Source organism: Eumetopias jubatus, unplaced genomic scaffold, assembly GCF_037043125.1.
Source record: "Eumetopias jubatus isolate StellerSeaLion01/CBP00866 unplaced genomic scaffold, mEumJub1_p1.0 scaffold_6, whole genome shotgun sequence".
Lineage (NCBI taxonomy): Eukaryota > Metazoa > Chordata > Mammalia > Carnivora > Otariidae > Eumetopias > Eumetopias jubatus.
The window spans coordinates 63,059,417-63,084,208 of NW_028274812.1; the positions used below are offsets into that span (position 1 = coordinate 63,059,417).

Below are 24,792 nucleotides of genomic sequence, written 5' to 3' on the forward strand. Positions count from 1 at the left end.
TATGCTTGCCTCATAGGTAACATTTTCAATTATTTAAGCACAAGTTTATATTGCTGGTGTCGGCATGATCAGTAATTACCATCTTAATAATCACAGGCATCTGATTCCAGCTGCTCCCATCTTTGATATAACCATGAGCAACAGCCTGGAGGACAGGAACTGACAGAGAAAGAATACAGCCGGGGGGTCAAATTAATGCTGGTGTTGAACTAGCTTTCAGCAAGCTGCTGAAGTCAGAGATGCACACTGAAAAGTGAGAGCACAGATTGAGAAAATGAGTGTCCTGAGAGTTTTCTACAAAATAAAATATTTTCTGAACATGAGAATGGCTTTGGAATTTAGCTCTGAAGAAGCTGGTTAAATAAATCATACCTTCAACAACCTTCTTTTGCGTAATTATAAAAAGAAAGCATCTGCATACTCATTCCCTGCCAGATATGACTTTTCCCTTCCCCAGATGGTTGGGGTGAGTGTCTGTGCATATGGCAAAGGAAAAACGGCAGGAAGCTCAAAGTACTTAACTGTAAAAAGAAGGAGTGAGGCTTATGAAACACGTAAGACACGGTAAGGGCCATAAAACCAAAGATGACCAGCCAATGAATGCAAGGCCTCAGAGACCTGTGTCTTGGTCTCAGCTCTGCCACTGTCCCCCTGGGCAAGCCAGTTTGCTTTCTCTGGGCTTCTGCTTTCTTGTGTGGGAAGTAGTGACCCAACTAAATCAGTTTGGAGAGTTCTTTGCAGCCTGTGTGAAATTATCCAAAATCAGGGGTCAATAGAAATAGTTAAAGCAGATGTCAACCGGTGTATAGATGACATCTCTTTGGCAAAATAGTATAAAGTTTTTCCTTCTTCTTTGAAATAGAAGTAAAATTCCTACTACTGCATGGATTCTGTGTGAACACCACCAAGAGACCCAGACCTTTAAGAGACGGTTCTAGAATACCGAATCTGCATCTACCACAAACCAAATACATTTTGAGGAAAATCTGAGAAAAAAAAAAATGGCCCCATGATAGTCCCCTACCCCATGATGGGGGAATGAGAATATGTGTGTATGCACATGTGTGTACAAATGTATTTGTGGAGTGTGTATGTGTAGGTAGGTATGTGTGCATGTGTGTAAGGACGTGTATATGTGTAGAGATCCATGTTTGTGCAGGAGTGTGTGTATGTATGTATGTGTAGGTAGAGGTGTGTGTGTGTGTGTGTGTGTAGAGGGGAGGCATGAACAATTCATCTCATTTCTCTTTTCCCTTTTGCCTACTGTCCCTCCTCTAAATCTCTTGCACTGAGTGCTTAATTTAATTTTTACCAAGGCATGTGGGCAAGAAAGAGGTGAAACAGGTTGCCTACTTATTACTTAGGCCAGGTCAGAAGCTATTCTGCATTAGTGAGTGATTCTCTGCAGAATGGGGGCACCAAAGGATTAATGATGGTGGACTGGGATCAGAATCACCTGAGTAAAGGATTTTCGATCTCTCTGTGCCTTCTCTCTCCCTCCCTCCTTGAGATTCTAATATGACCCTTGGAGGATATTCTTAATGTGCACATGTGCACACACATCACAACTGCAGCAAATCACTGCTACTGATCTGCTGAGGTGGAATAAAGATTAAGGATTCTGCTGCTCTAACGCTTCAGACATAGCTTCTACCATAGCAGTACTTTCTAACTAAGGAAACACATAACCAGAGAGCAACAGAAGGTGACACAACATAACTCTGCGGAAAATTGAGTGAAGACTTCTAAAACAAGGGAAAACATTGTAACATAGGGCTAATCAAGAGTAGTTTCTTGGAGGAAGTCGCTACTGAACTAAACTTGGTGCACAGATCTTGAACTAAGGAGGAGGTGAAGAAGGGTGCCAGGCATCGGGCATGTACAGGACCAACCAGCTGCAGGGGGTCATGGGCTGGAAAGACAGTGAGGGGTGCAGTGTCGGTGCTGGGAGTAGCGCTAGGTGGGGTTGGCCAGGATTAGCAGGGCCACCTGACCTCTGGCCGCAAACAGCAACAGAGCCTGAACTTAGAGTAATGACTGTAGAGTCACCACGGCTGTAAAGCAGGAGAATGCTGGAAGAAAACATGGGACTGGGGAGGCTCCTTCAGATTCTGATGCCCAGGATGGCTCAGAGCAAAAGGTTCAAACCTGGGATCCAAGAACAGACTTCAAGTATGCAACAGCCCCTGCCAATATATGCCACTCTTTTTTCTGAATCCATATGCATACATGCATTTTGCACAAGAAGAAGGATCCACACCATTTATTAGATTCTCAGAAAGGTGTATGACAACCACTTCCCCTACCTGACCCATATCCCACCCACACACAACACAGGGAAACTAAGACTTCAGTAGAACAAAGTGTTACAAATCTTTCTTGGGGTCTTCTCATTGTTCCAATGGGGCAGAGGAGTAAAGGGTAAAAGAGAAAAAAAGAGCAGCTACATGGCACCATCCCAGGCCATCTCTGTGCAGCAGAGACCCCACAGAGGCTCCAGAAGGGAAGACTGAGAAAGTACTTTCCCAGGCTTGCTTTTTAGGAAACTGTTGGTAAAAGGGAATTTCGTGTACAAAGTTGGCTACAACATTCTGGCTTCACCTGAATGGTTTTATAATTACCACCTCATACCAAACCTCTTTTACATAATAAAATCAGTTTCTCAGAGCTATAGTTTTGTTTGGCTAAAATGCATCTAAGTCATTCAGGAAACTAATTTAAGGAATCAAATCAAGTTAAGTATGGCTAATTCTCAATGGGGATACAAACAGGCTTCCAAAAAAATAAATAAATAAATAACAATCCTCACACTTCTTAAGTCAAATATTGAAATTCACATCTGACCACTTCCTAAATAGAGAGCAATAACTATTTAGTGGGGATATTTATCAAAATTAATATTTTAGAAACTAGCATCAGGCCAGGTTTGAAAGAACAAAATATGCCTTTTTTGGTCTTTATTTTGCACCCAAAGTAGTGCTGACTTTTCAGACACTCCGGTTAAATTTAGTTTGTTATTGGAACATGCGAATCATAAAAGCTGTACCTTTAAAAGCATTTTCAGAAAAATTTATTTTTTGAAATCTCATCTGGTAAGCAAATCTTTGAAGAAGACTTGAAAAATTTGTTTGCAAAAGTATAAAGGAACTGACACCTAAGAAAGACTAATGAGCTATCAGTGGCATCCTAAAGTAAATCCTAAGGTGTTAATTATCTCAGATTTCCAGAAGGCTTCTTAACAGGAAGTATGTTCAGTTTTTGATTGTGCATCTTAGATTTCTATTTTTGATTGTGCACTCCACATCACCTATTAAGCTTTCCCTTCCTAAACTCTAACAATTTGTGCCTGTGTTAGAGATGCTTACATTAGGCCTAGATGACAGTCACAGATGTATTATGGCTCTGTCTTTCCTCTCTACCGTTCAGTAAGCGTCTTCACGACAGGGGGCATCTCTGACCTAGCTTCCATACAAAGTAGCCAATAAAGTCTGCTGAATGAATAAGCATGCATCATTTAGAGATTAGGTACAAATCTTACTGTACATTCTGGTGTGCAAGAAAATTAAGAGTTCATCTCCCTGTTTTCTTTTTTTTAAAGATTTTACCTATTTATTTTTCAGAGAGATAGAGAGAGAGCATGCATAAGCAGGGAGAGTGGCAGGCAGAGGAAGAGAGGCAGGCTCCCCGCTGAGCAAGGAGCCTGACTCGGGACTCAGTCTCAGGACCCTGGGATCATGACCTGAGCCGAAGGCAGATGTTTAACCGACTGAGCCACCCAGGCGTCCCTCATCTCCCTCTTTTCTATAACTGAAATTTAATTTCTATTCTACCACTTGGGAAGCTCTGTCTTCCTAGGGTTGCTCAAGCAGGGTTATGATATGATTCTGGGATTAACATGTTGGCAAAGGGATAGGACTGGGCTGCTGGGTGCCTCTGGGTGCCACGTCAACGTGCATACCTTACTCCACTGTCACTGGATCAACTGTCATTTTCAGTCCTTGACTTATGGATATTAGCAGCATGCTAATGCTCTCTCCTTGAATTATACTACTTCATTGGCTTCTAAGATTTTATTCTCGAGGAGGAAAGTTTTCCTCCTTCTTCTCTGGCTACACATTTTTTTGCTCCTTTGTGCTCCTCCCTCTTCTCTACCTAATCATTAAGTGCAATAGTTCTATGGGATTCAGTTTAATAATCTACTCTATCCCTAGGTAATTCCAACTCCAGTCAAAAATTGTTATCACAGGCCCAGAGTCTTCTATGCTATCCAAACATGCAATAACACCCTATTTAACATCTTCATTTGAACATCTCAAAGACAGCTCAAATTTGATATTGTCATAACTGCATTGACAATTTCCTTATCCATCCCAAACTGTTCCTCTTGTAGAATTCCTTTCTCAATGAATAGTACCAACATGCACCCAGTTGTATGAAATGTCACCATCACACACTTGTATGGATAAACACCACCATCCATGCAAATGCACCTTCCCCCAAACAGCTATATGGAATGACATCACCACCCACATGGATTTAGGTCTCTCCCTCATTCTCAATATCCAATCCATCACCAAGACCAGAAAATTTTACCTCTTAAACGGGCCTTACATAGTCTCTTCTCTTTCTCTATTCCTACCACTCCAGGCTGAGCCACCACCATCAACTCTGATCTGAACCAGAGCAATGGACTCCAGTGCCTTCCTATATACTCAGTGAGTGCCCTCGTCCAGTCTGAAGCCATTGCTAGCCTCCATGGAGGTCCTGTCACTCTCTGATTAAAACTCTTCTGCAATGGCTTCCCACTGTTCTTGGGATAAAGACTGGTATTGTGATAGGCCCATGTGTGGTCCTGCCCTTCCCACCCTCCAGCAGCACCTCCCCCAACACTGTACCTGGCTCTCTGCACGCCCTGTACCTTGTTGAGGCCATGTTTCTTCCCAACATTGCACTGGGCCCCCGCATATGATTTCTTTCTCCTTCACGTGAAGCATTCCCTATGCCCCGGCTTTCCCTTCATTAACTTCCCACATCTTTCAGACCCCTAACCCCTACTTTCTCAGGGAAGACTTCCTCACCACCCACCTTCAAAAAGGTCAAAACCCTTTTTACACTTTTCATAACACCACAAACCTCTTCTCAGCAATTATTTCGATTGCAATTTTACCCTTATTTGTGAGATCATCTGATGAACGCCCATCTCTTCTACTAGAGTGTTAGCTCCAAGATGATAAAGATCTGACCACTGACTCATCAGCACCTGGCACAGGGCCTGAGAGCCAACAGATGCCCAGTAACTACATGTTGAATGAGCATTCTTGACAGAATAGAGTAATATTAACAAGAAAATTGGCAACGCTTCTGTAAGCATATTCCAGCAGCAACTACAACACAAAATCTTTCATAGCTTTCATCCTGAAATGTGAGTATGGTGGCGGGGAGGGGGCCCACCCAAGCAGATCAGGTGTGGTCCATGAGTCAAAGCTGTTCATTCGCATTAGACTGAGAGACTGAATCGTGGAAATCATAGGTGGGGTCAAAATGAGACTGCCTACATTCTCATTAACGCCACATCCAGGGCAGGGTGATAACGGGAAGAAAGATTTGCTCTCCCCAATGAAAAGGGAGAAACCATTAGCTCCCCAGGCTCTCCTGCTTCTGCTTAAGAATAGCCTTAATAGTAAAGAGTAAAAATTTATCGAATGCCTACTTTGTGCCAGACAAGGAAACTTATGTATATTATTATACTTGATCTACATTTATACTGCAGAGTAGGTATAACTGTCCCCACAGTACAAATGAGGATCCTTGGTTCAAAGAGATAAAATAACTTTCCCAAGGCCAAATAACCAGTAAATGAAAGAACCAGGATTCAGCCTTGAGGTTGGCTGTCTCCAAAGCCATTCCCTAGACACACCCTGCTGCTGCCACTTTACTTAAAGAAAGAAAGGAAGCTGCAAACAGCCAAAATCTAGTGGCTGTGGGGAGATGCGTGCCTGGTGAACAATGCAGTCCAAAAGCAGTTTTAATATCAGTAGTCATCAAGAACAGCGAGAAAGGACTAACAACAGCAGGGAGTAAGTTGGATGTGGCGTCTGTAGCACATGAGAAGCGTATGGGAAGCCTGGATCCCAGAAGAAAAGTTCTCCATGGTGGGACCCTGTCCTGCTCCGGTCCCCTCTGGCAGGGAACAGTGAACCAAAGAGAGCAAAGGTCTGGTCCTGATGCTGGAGGGCCCTGGCCAGACTTGTGCTGTTTTGTTTCCATTACGGAACTAATCCTAGAACTTTCCTTCGCTATACTAGTGGCCAAAGAAACCCTTAATTTAAAAAACACAAGAAACAAAAAACAACAAAACAAACTTGGTATAAAGCAAATGTGAGAGTGTGTTGTTTTGAGAATACCCAACTTGGGAAAATATAATACAGATAAAATTACTAGACTCCTTTAAATAGCCAACTCCACGGGCTTCACGGGTTTTTTGTGTGTTTCTAAATAAAGTATGCATTACTTGACAAAGAGGCTTAGGAATCAGGCATACATAACACTGAAGGTTGAATAGAAATCAGTATTTCCTAAAAGCATGTTTATATACAGACCCTGGTAAAGGGAGATGGTTCACACCCAGAACAATTAGAAGGCACATGGGGAAATGCATTTTGAGACTGATTAAGCCATAGGTCTTTTAGAAAGAAGAGTGAGATAATGGAAGCCAAGTGTTTTTTTTTTGTTGTTGTTTTTCTTAGAATAAGAGAGTGAGCACAGGAACAGTGGGGAGGGGCAGAGGGAGAGGGAGAGCGAATCTTAAGCAGACTCTGCACTGAGATCAAGACCTGAGCCGAAACCAAGAGGCGGACACTTAACCGACTATGCCAGCCAGTCACCCCAGAAGGCAAGTTTTTAAAGATAATACTCCAACAGCATCCACAGGAAGGAATGGAAGAAAAAAGAAAGTGGCAGAGACAGACCAGTAAAGGAGCTACAGAACTGAGGACCTGAAGCAGAGAAGAGCAGCCAGCAGATCTGAAGGAGATAGGAGGACACACAAGATACCGGGGAGGAGAAACTGAGGGGCCCTGATCACTGAGTATTAAGACAGCACACTAGTTACCTGCAAGTAAGGTCAGACGCACATGAAATATGATAATATTTTAATTTTACACGAACACGTGGCTCCTTTAACCCACACTTGTTGAGCACTGTGCTAAGCACTGCTGGTACAGAGCCGGAGAAGATCAGTATTCGAACGTTTAGCAAGACAAATACAGATGCAGAATGGAGGCTACCTAGGATGGTCAGGGCATGGGAATCAGCATAAATGGATACAAGGATTAGCGAGGACCCAACAGGGAGTTACTCTGATCAGAGGGCTGCAAGCTTCCCACAAAGAAGAGGAGGTAAAGAAGGGACGAAAGCAGAGAGAGAACGTGTCTGTTCTGTAGAACAAGCAGCTCCCACCAAGAAGGCGTATACCCCGGTGTTTCGCCAGATACCACCTTGAATGAGCCAATTTGAGCCGGATTGGAGCTGAGGACCTGTGCAAAAGCCCCAGGAGTTGCCCTAAATAGCTCATTGTAATACTAAGATCTCTAGTGAGGGGGGTTTTCTACCATTTTGTTGAACATACAATGTGTGCACTAGCATGCTGACCTGCTAGGCATGTGCAGTGGAACCCAAGTGCCCCAGTAAACAAAGTACGTTTAAATTCTTAAATGTATCAAGCGGCCCCTAACAGCCTGAATAAAAGCTTCTTGCACCAACCCCAGAAGGAGACAGTGCTTTAAGAACTATCTCCCTGTCTCCTGACTTGCTGCAAATAATAAAAAACTTTTTGCTCAAACCGAGAGACGCAGGCTGGTCTATTGGCTGACACACCACAAGCCACACACCCTTTGCACTGGGTGATGCAAGGGAAGCTTCTGGGGTGACGGAAATGTTCTAGAAGTGGATTGTGTTAATAATGGCTGCCCAAATCTATATACATTTACTAAACATTATTGAAACTGTGCTTCAATACACTGGGGGAATTTTATCATATATACATTAACCCTTGGCAAAACTCTTCTTAAAAAGAGGTAAGAGCTGTGGGCAAAGGAACAGTAATACGGAGTATGGAGAACTGAGAGTCAAACGGGGGGCTGGTGGTAGGTGGCAGTTTTAAAATAGGGTGATCACAGTGGGCCTTCCCGAGAAGGTAACCTCTGAGGAAAGGCCGGAAGAAGGTGAGGGAGTGAGCCTGGGGGGAGCCAGGACAAGGAACACCCTAGACACAGGGAACCACAAACTATGTGCATAGGTCCTAAAGCAGAAAAGGAGGCCCGGGAGACCAGTGCAGGAGTGGACAAGGGAAGAGTAGAAGGTAAGGACAGAGGATAAAGGATGGTGCAGAGGGGATTCGTTCTTGGGAGGGAAGCTGTTGCAGTTTTGAGCAAAAGAGTAACATGCCCTAACTGAGGTGTTGAAAGGATCACTCCAGCCTGCTGTAGTGAGGAGACTCTGTGCAAGGCAAAAGAGACCCACTGGGCCCCTGCTGCAGTAAGGTAAGCAAGACGTGATGCTGAGCGGGATGATGGTGGTAGCAGGGCCATGGTGACATGGTGAGAAACCAGAAGGTTCTGGGGATACTGAAGGTAGAGCTGACCAGAACTTCCTCGCTGCTTGGATATGAGTTGTGAGATAAGGAAACCAAAGAGGGCTCCAAGATTGGGGTTTGAGCAACAAAAGATGCAGAGGCTCTGGATGAGGCAGGTTTGGAAGAAAAAAAATTTAAAAGCATGTACTGAGGGGTGCCTGAGTGGCCCAGTCAGTTAAGCAGCTGACTCTTGATTTCAGCTCAGGTTATGATCTCAGGGTCGTGGGATTGAGCCCCAAGTGGGGCTCCATGCTCAGGGAGGAGTCTGCTTGAGATTCTCTCCCTTTCCCTCTGGCCTCCTTGCACCCCACTCGTGCGTGTGCGTGCTCCCTTTCTCTCCCTCTAAAATAAATCAATCAATCTTAAAAAATTAAAAAAATTAAAAAAGCATGTATCGGGAATTTTGTTACTCTGCTATATTACATAAGCCAAAATCACTTCATATAATTTTGGTAACTTTCTTTGAAAGATCAACATCACTATAGGGTGAGTTTCCTTCCAATACATTCATCAGGTGAAGTACTTTGGAGAAATGAATTTGCCATACAAAATGTAGAAATGTTTATTTAAAATCCTGATTCTTGGTCTTCCTTGTATCCTGAGGACTGCTGAACAGCTTATTCTCTTATAACTTCGTAATTATATTTCTAATGGCATTAGACTTAACTTGCCTGGAAAGGTCCTGCTGCTGGTCCAAGCTAACCAATAAAAGTGCAGTGACACCAAATGGCAGTCACTCATTCCTGAGTGATTCTTCTTAAAAGAACCAGCTGAGCCGGATAAAGGCCCCATCAATGGATGTTGGGATATATAAACGACATCCACCTCCTATAAAAATATCAATGTTAGAGCAAAATTCATGAAGCATTGCAAAGAAGTGCCAAAATTCAAGGTCGATCTCTCTTGTGACTTCCTTTTCCTTAGGAGAAAGCTACTGTGAAGATATGAAGGTAGGAAAAGTTGAATTCCTGTCTAGGGATTTAAATAATACAGATTTTTCCTTCTTGCACTTCTAAATTTATGTGTGTGTGTTTGGTTCTCTGCGTTTATTCTGCACATTTGGCCACCAGACTTCTCTATGCGATCATTATCATTAATACGTGAGTTAGAACCACAAATTAGACTCAGCAGCTGTGCCCAAGGCCATTACTTCCTATAATTTGGCACAGATGGCCAAAAAGATGATTTTGGCAGAATGGCCAAGTGCTAACCACCTAATGAGGCTGCAGCCTCAAAACTAACTGATGGTAAATGCAATTTTACAGTCATTTCACCCTTCTCCTCTCTCTCTCTCTCTCACTCCCTGTCATTCTCTCTCTCTCTTTCTCCTTTATTCTCCTCTCTCTCTCTCCTCTGTCCTTGACATAAAAGGCAGAAAAAATACACCCTCTTTTATTTTTGGCAAAGTTCTAAACACAGCATTTTACCTGATTTTCTTTCTTTTTTTTTTTAAGATTTTATTTATTCACCTGACGGAGAGAGAGCACAAGCAGGGGGAGCCACCGGCAGAGGGAGAGGGAGAAGCAGGCTCCTCACTGAGCAAGGACCCTGGGATCATGACCTGAGCCGAAGGCAGATGGTTAATCCACGGAGCCACCCAGTTGCCCCTTTACCTGATTTTCTAGGGAGGAAAAAGTAACCCAATACAACAATTCCAGGTCTGAAATGGTCATTCTTTAGGTCAAAAGACCTTTTTCTTCAACTCAAAAATATTCCTAAGTATAAAAAACTTTCCTGCAAAAAACAAAACAAAACAAAATCTTCCTGCAATAGGGGATTAAGCTGGTTTGTCCCTAACTCAGTGTCAGAGAAACCACCACAAAAGTCACGCTGATGATTACATTGCCAGGGACAAATAAATACAAGTACGACATCTGCCCTTTGCTCATACACACACACACACCTGAAAATGACTTCTCTTAAAGTTCTGATTAGGCAACATTCTCACCATGCATAACTCTGATCATTTTCATAGCTGTCTAAAATTCATTTATAATTTCACAAGCTGCCTAGGTGCTTAACGGTTTGCGTATCTTTCCAAAATGCCTGATAATCCAAATGTTTTGATGTTTTAAGTAGATGATCACTAAGAAGGTCACAAATTCCCCTCAGACATAAAAGATGAACACAAACGCTTTTTCAGCCAGTCTCTAAGAACAGAATATTGCCTTCCAAAGCCTATTAGAAACCTGCACAGCACTTTCTGAACCCTCCCAAAAATAAAGAGCAAATGACAATTCAAAACTGTAACTTCTCTGCTCCCGAAATCCTGCCATAAAGATCTTAGACTATTCTGCTGCAGTTCACTATTGACCTCTGAGATCAATGACTCATAAAATTTCATGCACAGTAGAAACAGCATTCTCCATTTGGCTCCTAGAACTCCATGTAATCACCATGAATGGTCTAAATCTAAAAAGGTATAAACTAAAAGCATCTGATTTTATCTTATGCAGGAATATACATTTTAAAAATCAATCTAACAACTTCAGTGTTGGACATTATAATGAGGACATTTATAAAGATGCTCTCCACGGCCATCCACCTGATTAACTGTACACAAATCTGAGTGGAAAGTCATAACTTCTCTCTTTTAGCAGGGAAGATGTTTTCACACATCATGACTTCTTTCAAAACGGGGCACCTGGTTAGTAAAGAATCGCCTGCAATGTTTAAATGTCCACTGGGCATCCAGAGAGCTGTGTGACCTCAGAACTGATCTGACTTGCCATTTTTTGTTGCCTGTGAATGATAAGAAAGCTGAGGCCCAGATCCAGATGGCATGGCTGATTCTAGGGAGGTAAGAATAAGAAACAGAGTGTAAGCAGGTCACTGTGCTCTAGACATGCAGCTCCCAAATTAGACCTATCTTGAGAATCACTCAGGCAAAGTTGAATATTCAGTGGCTCAGCACCAATGCAGATTCAAACACAATAAACACAGAGGCTCCAGGAATCTACATTTTTAAAACAATTCCAGGTCATTCTGAAATTTGGCCTGGTTGCAAACCTCGGGGCTAGACTTACTTGTAGGACGGTGATAATATATAATATTCTAAAGCAAGATCCCAGAATGCATGATTGTCTAAAGCAAGGTTCCAGAATGGCCACTCAAAAGCACTAACAGAGCATTAAACAGAGCATCTTAAAAATATATCTTCTTTTGTCCTCGTGATTCTTAATGTTATCCCCAGTTTATACAGATGGAGACACAGACTTCCGAAATCCAGCTTCCTCCCGCAGAACAGAAAACTCAAGGAATCTGACTCTGAGTGCCCTTGCCCTCCCAATTCACATCATTTTGCTCAACCCAAGCATCGCCTTACTCCACAGAAATACTACCAGTGAGGGATTTGCAATTCTGCTCTGTGAGAACAGCTTTGGAAAGGCCTTATCAACTCTGGCACTGCCATTAGGAGGCCTGGAAGTTGGCCAGGGAGGGAAATGTGGTTAGCTCCTGTGAGATGATCCTCTTTCCTGGCGGAGATACTGGTGGGTGACCCTCCCCTGAAATTCTCAACACACACCCATCCCTCAGGTCAACCATGAGGCTCCAGGTAAGGAGAGACACCTGAACCTAAGAAAAGCTCTGGCATCAGTGAGCCCAAGCTTCCTAAGTACCTGGGTTAACAGTGCATCCAACCCATGAGGTGGTCTCACTTGATACCATAATGCAAGAGGTATCCTTACATCCTTTCTTCTGTCTCTTAGTCAAAAGGGGAACAGTATACCCGTAGCTGCTGACTGAGGCACTGTAAGCTCACAACATGAACAAAGAATGATGGCAATAAAATTCTGAAACCATCACCAGATGGGTTTTTCAAAAAGAGGTCAATATAGAGGAAGCAGAAGAACTCTAGTAATACAGTGACCAAAAAGAAAAATTCAGTAATCAAGGCACGTAGTTAGAGGGTCTGGGAATTTTATGCCCCATTAGGCCCTTTACCCAGAGGTGAAGTATATCCTCGATTTCACAGACAATATGTAGGGCTGTTGGTGCCACATAGTTACACCATATAACTAACACCTCCTGTCCCAATTCCATGCTCACCAAACCGTTAGCCCCAGGAGAGAATGTGCTGGCCAAAGAACTTCACGCACATCTGCAAACCCATTGACAGTTACATACATCATATATATTAATATTCCGTTTTAAAACAATATAATGTGGCAATAATAAATTAACTGTGGACTTCTGGTGAGCAACACTGATAGAAATCAAAAATGGACAACTTTGTAAAACATTACAAGGTCAGAGAAGGGAAATTTGTCATAAAACCCTACAGATGACACTAAGAGTCACAAATTAGGATTTCAGTAAAAAGCCTAATTAAATGCTGTGTAGAAAGGCCTAAGGGCTGTGCATGGGTTTCTCAAATGACATCTGATCAATTAGGAAGCCCTATCTATAGGTGATATTAAATACCTTCAAGAAATGATAAATAGCTTTGACCCAAAGCTGAAGAAGATAAGCTGGTCCCAAATTAAATCAGATTGTAGGTAATTAACGTTTTCATAGAAGAAAGAACCAAAACCTTCATTCCCTATTTCTTGAGGCTTGGAATTCTCAAAAAAACCAATCAGCCATATCAGCTCCTGGACATCAGCCTGGGAAAGACTAGTGAATCTTCGAAGCTGAAGGGTTCCTGGATTTTATCTACACGACTGCCTATCATAGTGACAGCGTTACAAAAAATGTCTCCTTTCGGGGAATGTCAAACAGAGTAGGTGAGGGGGCAAGTCACAAAGAGACGCTACCAAAATAAATCTCTTTCATTCAGATATCTACCTCAGTTCTGAACCTAAATTTCCAAAATAATAACCATAGCTATCACTTGGGGAGTGGTCAAGAATATCTTCATATTTTAAGTAGACATTTTTTTCATAGTAAGATGATTTTGCAACTTTGCTGGCACTGGTACCATCTTGGCTACTGTATTTTTCATTGTAGAATCCACGCTTCCCTTTAACTATAATACCCACTATACATCAAACCTTTTTTGAATTTAATTTTAATACATTCTCTTCTGAATGCATAGAGATAAAAGAAACAGGTGAAGGATATTCTGTCTTTGACAAACGATCGCAAATTTAGCATTAAACAATTCCCTAAGCCTTTTTTAATTTTAGGTATACGAACTAATAGTACTCACCAACGACTAAAAATACAGCTGAATTATTCAATTGCAACATATTTAAAGAAACACCAAAATAAGCACATATGTACATATGCACAGCGTGCGGGTAGCACACAAAATAGTCTTTTCTGGAAGGAGGTGCTTTGTGATTGATTATACGATAAAAACAAAATTTAGCTTGGTATATGGATTCCTAAAATTTACTGTTTGGGTTACCTTCCTATAATTACAGTTTTTTGTCATCACTACTACAAAAGTCACCAGTGCAGTGGATGGCTTGCAGCCCCCACCACTGCCTGGATTACCCCTAGTCCACAGGCTACAGGGGGGTGACCTTGAAAAAAGTCAAGGCACACTGACCTCATCTGGACTCCTAGGTAATCAGAGAACTAGACGATATCAAAAAAGTAGAAAAATTACTCCACCTCTTGTGAGGATGAGTTGTTACTGGGTGGGGGTGGGGGAAGGGCAGATAGTGGTGCAGAGAACAAAGAAAAAAAAAAACAGACTTAACTGGAAAGTATTCTCTTCGGGAAGCCTTTAATCCTATCTGACTTGAAAGAGAATTTGAGGAGTTTTTTCTTTGAGCCTGGTGAGCTCTTGACCTTTTCATAAAATTTACATTAATTCTCCATGAAGGGAAACCCCTAGTTGTCCAGAAAAATGTAGGCAAATAGACCTTGACCTCACAGAAAGGCTAGGCAGTCTGTACTGGCCAAGTACTGGGTACTGCTATTACTAATTCCACAGGGAACACAAGGGGTGCTTCTGAGCTGCCTACAGATGGGGACCCCTGAGGAGAGCCTTATAGAGCCCTCTGAGCTGCCTAGGCAGGAGGAAATGGACCCTCCCTCCTTTTTCCTGTGGCCAGGCTGGGCCTCAAGGGCCTGTAGAAAAGAGGCGGAGGTAGCTTGCCAGGCCACTCACTCACTCAAAACTCCATTATACTAAGAATCTAGCTCCTCTCTAAGGCTGGCAGACCACATTAAGACATTTTATATGGTACATGAAATTTAAGTGTATCCTACCCTCATGTTGAGGAAGGCAAAGGTAGGGCTGTAAGGAGAGGCAAAGGGAAAGAATTAGTAAGTACCCAAATTTTATTTTGCACCAGGCACTGTGCTAGATGTTTCTTAGGCATATTTTATTTAATCTCAGAATAGCCCTAGAATCTAGGTAACAGAATTCCCATTTTAGAGATGAGGAAAACGGGACCTACAGGGGATATGTAGGCAGACTGTAGATAACAGAGCCAGGAAGTGTCAGATTTAGTATCAAATCCAGGCCCCAAGGTTCATGTTCTATGGGCTGTGCCATGCTACCTTGCACATACAATTGAAGAACTAAAACTCATAAATAATAAGGCTTCTAAGTAATGATTTAAAATGAGGTACCAGAACTTATGTCATAAAAAATTGCAAAATGCCTCCTCCACTGCTCTTGGCTTCTGTCCCATTAGCACTGAACGTGTTCCCACTGAAGCAATCAGCCAGAATGGGACTACTTATTCTAGATCAATATCCTGTATGCCAAACCGGTTGTGGCGGCGGGGGGGCGGGGGGAGCCCTGTTTCTAAGTAGCTGGAACTGGTTCATCTGGCATGAAATAAGGAATATATTATGCCTCAAATAAACATGTAGAAGAAAGTCAAGAGTCTATGAAAACTGCCAAAGATTTTCCTTCTTCATTTAAAAATCATCTTATCAGGTCGGTAATTTCAACCTTGCAAAACTAATTTAGACAAACTTACAGCTTTCTGTGTTTTTGCCATAAGCGGAACTAATACGACTCCAAATTGAGTTTGCAAATACCGTTTTTATATACAGTTCTTTCTAGTCCAAAATTTATAATGTCGTATGTCTAAATCAAATTAAATTCAATGCATTAATGTACTGCAGTGTGCATGTGAAACAAGGCAAGAACAAAAAAATATGCAGTTAAGTTTGGTGCTTCCTCAGCTTAGGAAAGATCTCAGCGAGAAGGAAATGGGAATGAACAACCCGCTTAGATACTACAGGACCAGGGAAAGGTGAACAAAATAAATCCCATCTATTAAGTCCCAGTAAGAAGGAAACTAAGATGTTCTAGGATAAATTCACAAGTTCTACTCTCCACACTGAAAGACACTCTGAAATAATGTGAACCAGTATATAAGGACAAGGAAAGGGGAGTAAGGTACTACCTAGCACAGAGACTGTCTCCACTGGTCTATCGTCACTGTCACCAAAAAGCGAGGTTAGAAAGACAGACTCCTCACATCATTTGTTCAGAATATTTTCCATTACTCGCCACATAGATCCGTGAAAAGTAAATCATCATACTGGTGTATATCGTACTTGATGGGAGTTAAAATCTCCCCAACTTTAAAGCAAACTCCTCTCATGCCAAATGTCTTCAGTGCTAGACTCTAGCGAGCTATGACATGTTTGTTTCATTTCATCCCGTTACCTTGTGCCCACTATTCTAACAGGTAGCTCTCCTCCTCACTCCCTGCCGATCTAGTACTTAAAACCAAATCGGGGGGCACCTGGGTGGCTTAGTAGGTTAAGCGTCTGCCTTCAGCTTAGGTCATGATCCCAGGGTCCCCACATCACAACGGGCTCCCTGCTCATCGGAGAGTCCGCTTGTCCCTCTCCCTCTGCCCCTTGCTTGTGCTCTCTTGCTCATGCTCTCTTGCTCTCTCTCTGTCAAATAAATAAACTCTTAAAAAAATCTGACTTCTGCTTGGTTGTCACATTTTTTTCATATCTCCATTCAGGTAACAAAAAGACTGACCCGAACAAGATGAAGAGCAGAGTACATTTATTGGTCACTCTGGGTATGAGTATATATTTTCAAATAGCTAACAAGCAGCTTACATTTCTCCTCACTTGTCCCACAGATGAGACTTCATCAAAGGTATATCCAACATCAAAATGTGCATCTGCCAGAGCCTCCCTAACCTCTAAGTCTACGGCCCTACTAAAAGAAAAAGTCTACATTGACGTGTTCTTCTCTTCTCATCTAATTTGCACAATCTCTTGCCCATTCTTGAAAATCCAGATATTTGACCACTCCAGCTGAATTCAGGTAAAATATCTATGTATGCCTTCCTTCCACCGAAAAGTGGTATCATGAGAGGAAACCATGTGCCAGATGTTGGATGTTAAGAATACAGACACACCATAATAGTTCATGGGTATTTACTGTGTACCAGACTCTGTATAGAGAACATAATACTTTGTTCGTCCCTTGCCCTTATGTCAGTCTTTCAGAAGAATCAGTCCTATCTCCAGATTCTCCTCTATGTCTACAAATCCCCTCTGGGTCTCCTTCACCACCATGTCTTGCTCTACTTCCTGCCACACACCCCTACTTCTGTGTTCTTGATGCACTCCAACTTGGAGACCATATTTCTTACCACAGCTTGTGTCATCCCTTCAGCAACAATGATAAGCTCAGCAATATCAGACATCACGAGCATGATCCTCTCAATTCACATTTCCAACGGACTGTCTCACAGAGCCTACCCTCTTTCCATAGCTGAAGGGATCTTCATTTACCAGAATCAAACCCGGCCGTCAGGGTCCAACACTAATCCTCCTCCTACACAGGAATAATCTGATCTCCACAGTCAGCACACCTTTTAATTTTTCCCTGTATCAGCGTTTCTATAGCATCTGGTATCACTATTAAAGCATTTAACACACAACTGCCTCAAAAGCACAGTTATGTACATGTCTATAACATCCATTAGGTAATCGGCAGAGGAGAGGTGGGAAGTGAGGAGAGCTGCTGAGGTTTAAAGTTGTCTTTCATGGGTCTGGTTTAACTTCACATAGTCTCAGGTTCTCTATCTATACAATGGAAACAAGACCCTTACTGTATAGGGACATCAGGAAGACAATTTAGAAAGTAGTTTTCCATACTGGGAAAACATAGAAGGGGCTGGAAAAATGGAAACTGCCTGGAGCAGTAGTGTGTTTGCTCTGAATCCTTGAAGGCAGAGCTGTTATCTTCTAGAGCACCAAGCCAGAACTTTGTCACATTAGTATTAACTAACATCTGCATAGTGCTTTACTAGAGATGCAACATATTTCCATGAACTGAAAACTGAAATGCATTTATTTACTATTAAAGCATCCTTCTAGAGGGGGATTTTAAAATAAGAGAACTATTAGAGGCCACTGTGCAAATCTTGGCTTCTTTTATTTTTTAAACTACATCTTTTTGGATCCACAAAAGAAATGACATAAATAACTCCTTTCTGACCCCACCAGGTCCTCTTCAGTGAAGTTCACTGACATCTCTGTAGTGTTAGTAGAAACATGAGAAGGTGGCAGCTTCTCAAAAGGTTTATGCTTCTTTATAAGATGCTGTTATTGAAGGAGTAAACAGCATTCTCTATGTCAGAGTCCTAGAAGTGAATATCCTTTGGGGGTTCCCATTCATGTTTTCATTCCTTTGGAATATTGCAGTATTCTACGGTGGGTTTTAGCTAATTACCTAAAACCTTAATGAGAAGTTTTCATTGAAAGGCTCAGAATGCTCCTTTTTCTGACTAACTTTTTATTCTACCTCTTCCTACAATGTCACGTACTCAACCTAGTTTTTCTATCGTTTATAGTATATGCCCAGAAAAAAAAAAAAAATTGAGGAACATAAGAACTTTTAAGCTATAAAGGCTTTTGTTTCACTAGACTAAAAAATTCCTCCTTTGGGGTCCTTCATGTTCTTTTATTTTCTCTGAGGTATAAGCGAGAGGCCTAGGAGCCCTAAAAAACAAACTTGGACCTGTCTATTGAAGAAGGGATATGGCTTTTTCCGCCATCTTGGAGTCTGTGGAGGCCTGCTGGGAACAGGACTCCTATAACGCCTAATAATGTCTGGAAGGCTGTGGTCCAAGGCCATTTTTGCTGGCTATAAGCAGGGTCTCCGGAACCAGAGGGAGCACACAGCTCTTCTTAAAATCGAAACTGTTTATCCTCGAGATGAAACGGAATTCTATCTAGGCAAGAGATGTGCTTATGTGTCCAAAGCAAAGAACAACACAGTGACTCCTGGTGGCAAACCAAACAAAACCAGAGTAATCTGGGGAAAAGTAACTCGTGCTCATGGCAACAGTGGCATGCTTCGTGCCAAATTCCGAAGCAACCTTCCTGCTAAAGCCATTGGCCACAGAATCCATGTGGTGCTGTACCCCTCAAGGATTTAAATTTAATGAAAAGTAAATAAAGGTGTAGATTTGTTCTCTTGTAAAAAAAAAAAGAAGAAGAAGAAGAAGAAGAAGAAGAAGAAGAAGAAGAAGGGATATGGCACATTTTTTAGATTTTAATATCAAAACCAGAAAACTCCTAATCACTCATATAATGATGGATGTATTTGATGGATGTAAGAGAAAAATAGTTATGAATTGAATGAGAAATCAGTAACTATAGATTGCAACTGGTAGGCCACAGGTCTTATGTGGCCTAAATACACTTTTAATGTGGTCCTTATAGTTTATAAAATTAAGGGCCCTTCACATAAAAATATGTAAGCTTCTGTTTCCCTTGAAAAACTAGAATGTTTTAGAGCCGGGGTGACAACAATCAGCTATAGTAGAGTTGGAACTGCCCTTTTTATAGTGGTTTGTATGTTCCAAAGGCCACAATCCACAGCCTCTCTCCCACATGGCCCCCACTGGGCCTGCTGCACTCCTTATCTTACCTGTTTTTGGAAAGACAGACACAGGATGGGGAGCCTGGGTGGCTCAGTGGGTTAAGCAGCTGCATTTGGCTCAGGTCATGATCCCAGAGTCCTGGGATCAAGCCCCACATCGGGCTCCCTGCTCAGTGGAGAGCCTGCTTCTCCCTCTCCCTCTGCCTGCCTCTCTGCCTATTTGTGCTCTCTCTCTGTCAAATAAATAAATAAAATCTTTAAAAATAAATAAATAAATAAATAAATAAATAAATAAGACAGACACAGGATTTTTTTTAAAGGCAAAGAACTTGGATCCAAAAAGGGCTTCCCCATTCACTTGCTCCATGACCTTCCACAAGCTCTGAGTCTTGGTCCCTCAGCTTTAAACTGAAGATAATTCCTTGACCTCACAAGGTTGTTGTGAGGAATAAAAAGAAGCGTAGGAAAAGTACTCTGTAAATTGTAATATAAAATATTTGTCATCTTTATTCATTTGCCAGCCCCCTGTCAGTTGCATAAATGCCCTCTACCTGCCTCAGCTATTACTAGTTTCCTTGCTCTTCATATTACTACACTCTGTATGGCACAGTTTAAAATCTAAATGAAAAAAATTTGATATATTTCCTTGCCTCATTTAATAAGAGGTAAAAAGATGAACAAATACCAAAGGAAAAGAAAATGAACTGTTGAATGTCAGTGGATCTTTACTAGGTCATTTCTGTTCCTAATGAAGGTATGAAATTGGATAGCTGATCCGTTCAAGTGCTGTTTTCAGTTCACCCACCAGGCACCTGAGGCCTCAAAGTAAAACTGACAGCCCAGTCATTAGGGGTACCTGGGAGATAAGGAGTAATGACCTCCTCCTTGGGGCTCACCCAGTGCTCCAGTAAAGGATCCAACCCAACAGAAACAAAGAAACAAACAAAGAAAAACCCAAAAGAACCTATAAAGCTTTCTCTGTGCCTCCTTCCTTTCAACATTTCAATATAAGCTCCAAAACCTTAGTATCTGAAGTAATAGGCCACAGCACAATTTCTACATCTATACCTATCAACATATAAACATATATGCAAAAAAATAAAACACTGAGGGACCTGAAAGAAAACAGAATCTTCTTAGAAATGGGCAGAGGTGCAGAAAACTGCACTTAAATGATGCAGTGGACATAGAAATGTTAGCAAAGATTTTTGTCATGAGTGCTATCTCCTTACATTAGGAATTTACTGAGGTATTCCTGTTCTGGTCAATTTATAACAGATCATCCTTGTGTGGGGAACCACAATTAATTCCTCTTTCACTTTTCGTGTTAAGATAATCATGCCTGAGTGAACAGCAAGATATAATGTGGATATAGAGGGAAAAAGGGGTTTTCACTGGACTCATTGTTCTTTACAAGATCACCAAAATGGGAGTAATTTATGATTCAAGACACAGTCTGTTGAAAAATTCATCTGACGAATCCGTTTTAAAGCATACCATCAAGTGCCTTACCCCTTTTCTTGAAGTTGGATGAAACCATGCCCAGAATACCTATTAACGATTGCCAAATTACCACATGGTCCTCAGTGTGTATTTTATTTTTAAAAATCAAAATAAATAACAGCATCATTTTAAAAAGCCAGTTATTTCAATAAATGTCCCAAGGCTGATGTTTAAGGAAGTCTCCTTGGCAACCAAGGAGCACAGTACATCTCTGGCTGGGGGAAGGGGAGAAGGCGGGGGAGCAACTCCAAGGTTGGTAGAATAAGTAACTGGAGTAGTAATTGCTCCCGCTAGACGACGCTGGTCGAGCTGCACGGGCTGCATACCCCTGAAATTTCAACTCCGGTCTCGCCCCCAGTGGCGCACCAGCAGCCTCCCACCCCCTCCCTCCGGTCCGCAGGCATCTACCCCGAACAGGTTACAAGGAGAGACTGGCTTACCCGATGGGGTGAGCGGTCTGCTGGGTTATGTATGTACCCGAGGCGGCAGCGCAGGCACCGGGCGCTCCCTGATGCACAACGGCTCTGCTTCTCCCCACGATGCTGAGGTTAAGAGAAACCGCAGTAAGCTTCGCACTGTCGGTTTGGGGATGCGGTTGTGAAGACAAGATCGGTAGCATGTATGTCTGTGTGTGTATGTGTGTGTGTGTGCGCGCCCGCGCGCGCGTTTTTCAGTGTGTGTGTGTGTGTGTGTGTGTGTGTGCCCGCGCGGTCCCCGACTCTCCCGCGGGGTAACAGTGTTTGCTAGTAAATAAAAAGCAGCAGCCAGCAGGGCAGGTGGCGCGTCCTCGTTCACTCTGCCCCAGGCGACCCCAGCTGCCTGGAGACGCACCTTGGCGGACCCTGGGGCTGGCTCAGACCGTGAGGCGGCTCCGCCCCCTCCCGCCTCCGGCGAGCCCGCACGCACGCCCGCCCCTCCCCCTCCGTCGGCGAGCCCGCGCGCACGCTCCCCTCCCCCCACACCCGCCACCGGGGAGGCGCGCACGCTGCGCTTTCCATCCCCCACCCCCTCCGCCCCGCTTCCGACGGCGAGCCAGCGCGCGCGCCCGCTCTCCCCGGAAGCCCCCCTCCTCCGCGCAGCCCCCCTTCGTGCTCTTTGGCACCTGCGCTGTGGGCTGCTGGGTCGCAAGCACAGCGTGCAGCCAGAGCTGCGCCCCCGCCTGCGACGGGCGAGACCCGGGAACCCAACTTGCGTGTTCCCAGGCTCTCTTCCCGGGGCTGGGAGCAACCTGTGGGAACCGACGCTGTGACCACAGAGCACTGTCCCTCTTCTTCCGTGACCTTGACCCTACTGACTTGTCAAGTTCACATTGCCCCTATTCTTAGCCGCCCCTTTTCGTCTTCATGGTAGTGCTGAGCGTGATTTCACAGTAACTCTGAGGTTGGAGGGAAGCCCTGAACCTAAGAATGAGGAGGGGTATTTGGTTGCAGCTAATTCAGCATTAACACAGCAAACAGACCACAGCCCAGAACACCTCAGTTAAATTCCAGGGCCTGACCCACTCTTGTGCCAGTTGGGGGTCATTGATGTCATTCCTGTGTAAAACATGCTTACAATACACACTTAAGCAAAGTGAATAATTTTAATAGGTAAAAATATTCCATATTCCACTTTTGCATTGAAAATCTTGGTCCGATGTAGAGTTAAGCCGTCAGGTAAAAGAAGAATGAAACTCTAAATTGGGGTAAACTGTATTTTGTAGAAGTTCAGGGTTTAAACTACTACAAAGATGGAATTTCACAGAATGTTAAGTCCTATCTCTTGCAAGTTTGTGTTCTTCTACACTTGGGCTAGGAACAGTGCCTTGATCTATTTTGAGATGTCCTTAATATTTGTTAGTCTCAAGTCAATGGCTCAGCAGTTTTTTCACTTTCAGACCCACAGGTTTTGTGGGACTGTTTGCTCCCCCCACCCCTTGGGGCCTGACTCTCTGGATTCCAGTCCTTAATTCCCATGGAATTGATATTTGGACTTTAGGACTCTGGGGACCTACTTAGCTAGCAGCCCTGGAAGAATGACAACTGTGAACATTAGTTGCAGTACTATTCTCCAGAATTTTTCATATGCAATTTGGTATTTTTCATTGGGTGAGGTTTTATACCAGAAGATCAAATGGGAAAGCATGTTTAAACCCGAAATACTATCAGTGCTGTCAATAAATAAACACTTCTTTAAGATTCATAAAATATTGGTCACTAAAGTGAATGCATTTAAAATTTTAAACCCATCTATATTGATTGGATTATTTGTTTAGAATAAACAAAAGGTACTTATTAAAAATAATTAAATTGAAAGAACAAAGAATATAACTATATTTACATAGGGAAAAAAGTCTTTACGCCACCAGCTCACCATCTGTGTGAGGGTCTCTTACTGTCCAAGATGGGTCTTTCTTGTACATCATAGGTAATCCAACCCACTAGCACAACGCCAGTCACATATTAGGGGCTCAATAAAAATTGCTGGCTGACAGATATTGAGGAATTGACTAAGAAAATATATGTTAAGTGTAGAGTAAAATATCTGGTTCAGAGAGGGCATTTTTCTCCCCTAAGGGACTCCTTAAGGTTGATTTAAAGTATAGATTTTTTTATTAAAAAACTTTTATTTCTCTAAAATAAGGGACTCCATAGTTTGCTAGACAACCATCAGAACCCAACACAAATGTGTATTCTGGTATATTGTTACTAGAAAAGCAAGTAGATTTTAGGCACTATTTCTCTGCTTAGTACCATTACATATGATCGTTTTCCTCATAGAGAAAATAGCTTAAAACAATGCTTCCCCAAACCTGTTCTTTGAAATACTAGTCATTTGTTCAACAATTTTTTTTTGAACTCTCAGAATGTGTTAAGCAGTGTTAATTGGTGTAAGGCTTTCAGTTGTCAATAAATAGGCATTGTCCCTGTTTCAATGTAATGATATTGTGAGAGATAAGCTAAAGAAAGAAAAATAAAAAGTGTGGATCTTTTGGTTGCAAAGTGACAAAAAAAACTACTCCAACCAACTTAAGCAAAAAGGAATTTGATGGAACGATAACAGGAGTTCTAAGAATCAATGGGCAGTCAGCCCACACAACCAGGCTCAGAAGCCTGCAGAAGTTAGAGCAATTCCCAAGGGCACAGAAGCCGTGATAAGAAGATCATGTTGGGGCAAAAATGTCATGATCACGTGCCTTCCACTGCTGCAATGGGTACACCCGAGTCTATTGCTCTGTGATACTCCCAAAGCAGATTCTAGCTTTCAGTTGTCCTAAATTGTAGCTGGGGTAGGGAGGGACCCCTGATCAAGGCCCCACCAGATTTAAGACAAGAAACGGACCCTGGGTGGCTGGAAAGCAACATACATTCACAGAGGAAATAGGGAGCCCAGGACAAATAAGCTGGGGTTCACAGAGGAAATAGGGAGCCCAGGACAAATAAGTTGGGGTAACACCGAAAACGCTCCCTGTCACATTGTTGTACTTAAAGACTCTGAGATCTTGCAGTAAAGAAACCTCTTTCACTTTTTTTAACAACTATCCTAGAGTTTGGTTGAGTACAGAATACTTTTTCTTTTTTAGCTTACCCCTTCACACACTTTAGGAAGCATTTTGGAACACAGTACATTTTTGTGGCTTTCTCTCCCCCCATCTCTCATCACCTTGCCCATGAACCAAGATGTGAAAGCCTAGCATAAATTTAGTGTTATCAAGCTTTTATAAAATCTATATATGATGATCAGAGTTGAAACTGTCTCTAGAAAGCTCAGATTTCTACCTAAAACTACATCATAAAAGAGAGCTATGGCATAGCTCCTTCTTCAACTCCAGAACAAACACCTGCTATAACTGCCTTGTCCCGTAGCAAATGAGAAAGTAAGTGTCATTCTTAATGCCACA

General features: G+C 42.5%; 1 protein-coding gene and 1 pseudogene across 1 annotated transcript in view; one reads left to right on the forward strand and one right to left on the reverse strand.

Annotated features, from left to right (window-relative positions):
• The window catches only part of KLHL32 (kelch like family member 32), a 246,632-nt gene extending 225,116 nt beyond the window's left edge, over positions 1-21,516 (reverse strand). Inside the window, exon 1 of the mRNA XM_028104188.2 lies at positions 21,353-21,516. The gene's annotated coding sequence lies outside the window, so the exon portion shown is untranslated. The remainder of the gene's footprint in view (positions 1-21,352) is intronic.
• On the forward strand, positions 18,631-19,001 carry LOC114210020 (large ribosomal subunit protein eL33 pseudogene; annotated as a pseudogene).
• Positions 21,517-24,792: the final 3,276 nt, after the last annotated feature.